The sequence below is a fragment of the Hordeum vulgare genome, chromosome 7H, assembly GCF_904849725.1.
Source record: "Hordeum vulgare subsp. vulgare chromosome 7H, MorexV3_pseudomolecules_assembly, whole genome shotgun sequence".
NCBI lineage: Eukaryota > Viridiplantae > Streptophyta > Magnoliopsida > Poales > Poaceae > Hordeum > Hordeum vulgare.
Window position 1 is genome coordinate 285,237,462 of NC_058524.1, and position 6,024 is coordinate 285,243,485.

Genomic DNA, 6,024 nt, shown 5'->3' on the forward strand with positions numbered 1-6,024 from the left:
ATCCGTACTTTACTTCTTTGTAGCATGGGCACCGTCTTCAAAAGTGACTGGCTCCCTACCAAAGTCAACGACACCATACTAGCAGACTATGTGAAAACGGGCAACTTGGACCCTCAGAATGTTATCGGCTGGCGTACCGGGCTCGGAGAGGATCTCCCCAACCCCAAAGAAGGGGAGATAGTCGTTTTGGTCGAACACCTTGAGCGAGGTTTTAAGCCGCCCGGATCAAAGTTTCTTAGAGACGCCATGGCTTTCATGAACGTCCGCCTCCAGGATCTGGGACCTAACTCGATAAGTAACCTATGCCAATTCCAAGTGTTATGTGAGGCTTATCTGCGGATTGAACCCTCAGTTCCCTTATTCTGGCACTTTTTCCACCTAAATCGCCAAACGGAATTTCACAACGGCCCCAGCCTGGAACTCGGCGGTGTCAATGTTCAGCACCGCAGGGATAGCCCGTTTCCCTCACTCGCCATGCCAAGCCATCCCAAGGGTTGGGGCGAGTCTTGGTTCTACTGTCAAGAGACCTCACCTGGAGGCGAAAACAAGCTTCTGGGCTATAGGAAAGATCGCCTTCCAACGAATTTCAAGCTCCCAGACAAGCTCACCGAGGAGGAGGAATTAGATTTCATCCCAGTATTGTCCGAGTTAAGATCCTTGACAAACAACGGTCTTACTAGGGTTGACTTGATCCGCTGCTGGGTCGAATGGCGCATCCTCCCTCTGAGTCAACGGGACGGGCTAATGTGCGAATTCGATGGCACCTTAGATCATCCACAATGTTATTTCCATACGGCTTTAACAGAAAAGGATATTGTCACCATCATCAAGAAGCTGACTAGCGAGCCTGCGGGAAAATGCGGCCAAATCGGCCTCAAGCCTTTCTGCAAAATTAATCCGGCGCCCAAGGTAAGCAAATTTAACCCGCCTTTTGTCTTTACTTCTTATGTTTCATTTGAATTGTGGCTTTTTGTAACACACGCCATTTCAGAAAGGTGATAAATTTTGGTCCAAGAAACCCAAAGGCCGGCCATGAAGCACGCTAAGCCGCCCCCAAAGAAAACCAAGGGCAAGGGCAAAGCTGCTGCGGCCGAGCCATCCGAAGCCGACGAGTCTCAAGTCGGCGATGCACATTCGGAGGTAAACACCTATCCTCTTTTCACTCGCCATCCACTACTGTTAACTTTGTATTTATATCTCTGCCTCTTTTGAATAGAATGAAGACAACGAAAGCCAGGAGGATTCTGTAGAGGTAATTTCTGTTTCCTCCGATTCATCTCCTTCTCCACCTAAGTCGACCAGGGGAATTTGTGGGAAAGTTCCCTTCTCACATCCAAATGCTTGTTTGGACCCAAATTTTCTACTGAAGAAAGCACAGCATACTTCAAATTGGAAAACCCGAAGTCATTCTGGTGATCTGGTGTCCGGCTTACCAGCAACGAACAAGAGGAAACCAAATGAGGTACCCATGAATAATAATTCTTCATGTTTATTTGGATCACATCTGTAACCCGCCTATATCTTTGACGTATAATTCTTGCAGAACTCTCCTCCTACATCTGGCGACTCAGTAATGTCGACACTTCCGCCAATGATTCGAGTCCCTGGGTAAGTCTTTTGATAATTTTACTTTGAATCTGAAGGTGATGAACTTTCAGTTTTTTAATGCGCTTCTCCCCTCTTTTAGGGCACAGGCCAAGAATAGGAAAACCAGCGGGTCAACTCCTGTCATAATTTCAGAGCCTATCAAAGAATCAGTGCCGATCCAAGATAACCCGGATCAAGGCGAGCCCGAGAATCAAATGGATCCTCCAAACTCGCCTAAGGAAACAATGGATGCCCCTAAGCCGCCAAGTCCATTGATGACAGCAGAAGACCCGGATGTTGTAGTTATTACTGGTACCAGCTTCTCCAAACCGGCAACAACGTTTTTGTCAAAGCATGTGACGTCCTCCTCTCAAACCCTTCCTGGGTCTGGACTCTCCAAGGCCAAGCTTTCTGAATATGAAAATCTGGAGTTCAAAGAGCTCTGTTCTGGTTTTGCAAGTCGCCTGGAGGCCAGTTATGAGATGGAGAAAAGCGTGCTCCGGATGCTAAAAAATAAACATGAGGTAAGCTTTGTTATATTGTATTACTCCCATTAACCCCCAAGGGCCGGGTCATCAGTAAAAAGATGAGCCGGATCTTGATAAATTTAGAGAAACTTTCGACCAGTAAACCCCAAGGGTCGGGTCATCAGTAAAAAGATGAGTCGGGTCTTGATAAATATAGAGAAGCTTTCGACCAATAACCCCCAAGGGCCGGGTCATCAGTAAAAAGATGAGTTGGGTCTTGATAAATTTAAAAAAAAACTTTCGACCAGTAATCCCCAAGGGCCGGGTCATCAGTAAAAAGATGAACCGGGTCTTGATATTATATAATTTCATCTGAAAAGAAAAAAAATATACATTAGCCCCCAAGTGTCAGGGATATTGCTTGCAATAGTTCTGAGACTTGCCCCTTATTATGTACTTTCAACAGGAAACTCTTGCTCAGACTGAATCGGCGCTTGGCGATTTAAAGAAAAACTTATCTGGTCAGCAAGATGCCCGAGCTAAGTCGGAGGAGAAGTATCAATTGGTCCTGGCTGAGCTGAAAAACTCAGAGCCGGTTTGAAAAGAGCTCAGGCTGACCAAGATGCTGCAACAAAAAGAGCAGAGAAGGCTGAAGCCAGGCTGGCTACTGTGCAACAAGAATTGTCCGGCTTGAAGCGTCACATCTCAAGCATGACGCAAGCCGTCTTTGGTAAACTTACTCAAACTTTTGATCTTTTCTCCTTTTTTTTTATCAATAACTCTTATTGTAAGTCGCTGATTATCATGACTCCTTACACAGGCCCGAGAGCCGCGAGCCTTCAGGATGATTGCGTGCTGATGCTGAAGGCGATTTACACGCTGACAGAGCAGCTGTACACCGGCAGTGTTTTAACTGTTAAAGTTGTGATGGGTGCCAAAGAGCCTATAACTTACATAAAGAAGATGCTTGGCTGCCTATCCACGCTTCCCCCTCAGATTGGCGAGTTGACTCGGTCAGCCGCCCGGAAGGGGGTACTGACTACCTTAAGTCGCTTCTTGGCGTATGCTCCAGAGATCAACCCGGAAGAGTTAGCGGCAGGCTTTGCTCAACTCAAAGATGATGGGTCAGAATTCGTCGAAGAGGACTATCAACGTGTTGTCAAGGACTCCCAGCTGGCGGCAACCCAACTCGCTGCAAGTATGGATTTATCAAAGTATCAGGCTGCTTATGAGAGCAAGAACAAGAAGGTCAACCCGCCAACCTTTGTGACGACCAGTTTAACTCCTCGACGACCCAAGAACCCTTTTGACATGGAAGCAGATCTGGCATCAATCCTGACCGATGAAGATGACTTCGCGGCTCTGGCCAAGTGTAACTGGGTACTGGGCGACTTGCGAATCGAGGTCGGCCAAAGTTCGCAGCAAAATGATCCGAAGGCGCCAACAGAATAAACTTCATCGATTTGGCCTGAGAGCCATGTAATAGGTCTTTTTCATAAGTCGGTACTGCTTTTGTGATACTCCCGAAAGAATCTTTATATCGCCCTTAAAGCGATTTGAAATATTTGATCTGCCATTTTGAGAATCCTTTATAATGCTTAATCCGCCATGGATGAAGTGCCTTTGATCATCAACCTGACTTAGGCTTTGAAAACAACATATGTGAAACCAAATAAATGATAACAAATATTTCCAAGATGAATCAGGAAAAAGGTTTTGAAACCCTCGTTGCCATGCCATGAAGGAAAATAAAAATAGCAATTTCGTCGTCTCATAAGGTCGCGACAGGATGGGGCGAGTGAGAAAGCTCAAGCACACACCCTAAGATGATGTTTTCGTCGGCTCATAAGGTCGCGACAGGATGGGGCCAGTCAGAAAGCTCGAGCACACACCCTAAGATGATGGTTTCGTCGGCTCATAAGGTCGCGACGGGATGGGGCGAGTCAGAAAGCTCAAGCACACACCCTAAGATGATGTTTTCGTCGGCTCATAAGGTCGCGACAGGATGGGGCGAGTCAGAAAGCTCGAGCACACACCCTAAGATGATGTTTTCGTCGGCTCATAAGATCGCGACAGGATGGGGTGAGTCAGAAAGCTCAAGCACACACCCTAAGATGATGTTTTCGTCGGCTCATAACGTCGCGACAGGATGGGGTGAGTCAAAAAGCTCAAGCACACACCCTAAGATGATGTTTTCGTCGGCTCATAAGGTCGCGACAGGATGGGGCGAGTCAGAAAGCTCAAGCACACACCCTAAGATGATGTTTTCGTTGGCTCATAAGGTCGCGACAGGATGGGGCATGTCAGAAAGCTCAAGCGCCACCCTAAGATGATAGTTTTGTCGGCTCATAAGGTCGCGACAGGATGGGGCGAGTCAGAAAGCTCAAGCGCCACCCTAAGATGATGGTTTTGTCGGCTCATAAGGTCGCGACAGGATGGGGCGAGTCAAAAACCCCAAGCACACACCCTAAGATGATGGTTTCGTCGGCTCATAAGGTCGCAACAGGATGGGGCGAGTCAAAAACCCCAAGCGCACACCATAAGATGATGGTTTCGTCGGCTCATAAGGTCGCGACAGGATGGGGCGAGTCAGAAAGCTCAAGCGCCACCCTAAGATGATGGTTTTGTCGGCTCATAAGGTCGCGACAGGATGGGGCGAGTCAGAAAGCTCAAGCGCCACCCTAAGATGCTGATTCTGTCGGCTCATAAGGTCGCAACAGGATGACAATTGATTTTTCATGAAGAAGCCCCCAAGTCGGGTAGCATTTTTAAATTTTATTACTTCATAATGAAACTGAAAAACTTACAAAAATGCAGAGTTTAAGAGCTCAAGTGTAATAAGGCCGCAAGTGGGCAATATTCCAGGGGCGAGTCGACTCAGCCTCCGTGGTTGGCCGGTTAGGCCGAAGATCCACCAGATAATAAGAGCCATTGCAGAGATTCTTGCTGACGACGAACGGTCCTTCCCAAGGTGGCGACAACTTATGCATACCAGCACAATCTTGTATCAACCGTAGAACCAAGTCGCCTTCCTGAAAGGTCCGGCTCTTAACCCGGCGGTTGTGATAACGCCGTAGATCCTGCTGATAGATAGCTGAACGGGCTGCAGCCAGGTCACGTGCCTCTTCTAAGGCGTCCAAGGAGTCTTGATGCGCCAGCTCATTGTCTTGTTCCACATATGCGGCGACTCTGGGTGAGTCATGCCTTATATCAGTAGGAAGAACGGCTTCTGCTCCGTAGACCAGAAAGAAAGGGGTGAAACCCGTGGACCGGTTCGGGGTGGTTCGGATACTCCATAGTACTGAAGGTAATTCTTCAACCCAACACCCTGGGGTTTTCTCCAGGGGAACCATGAGTCGGGGCTTAATTCCTCGCAAAACCTCCTGATTCGCCCGCTCCGCCTGCCCATTAGATTGTGGGTGAGCGACTGCAGAAACATCAAGCCGGATATGTTCTCGACGGCAAAATTCCTGCATCGCTCCTTGGGACAAGTTAGTACCATTATCAGTAATGATACTGTGCGGATATCCAAACCGGAAAATCAGCTTTTTCAAGAATTTGACCGCTGTCTCCGCATCGCAAGCTCCAATAGGTTCCGCCGCAACCCACTTCGTGAACTTATCAACTGCCACCAGCAGATGGGTCTTCTTGTTGGAGGACATTTTAAAGGGCCGACCATGTCTAGCCCCCAGACCGCAAAAGGCCAAGTGATGGGGATCATTCTTAATTCTTGAGCTGGCACATGAGCCTGTCGCCCATAACGCTGGCATCCTTCGCACCGACGTACTATATCTTCCGCATCTGCATGAGCCGTCAGCCAAAAGAAACCATGATGGAAAGCCTTTGATACCAAAGAGCGTGACCCGGCATGATGCCCACAGTCTCCAAAATGAATGTCATTTAATATTATGCATCCTTCTTCGGAGGAAACGCATCGCTGAAAAACTCCAGAGGCGCTCCGCTTATATAA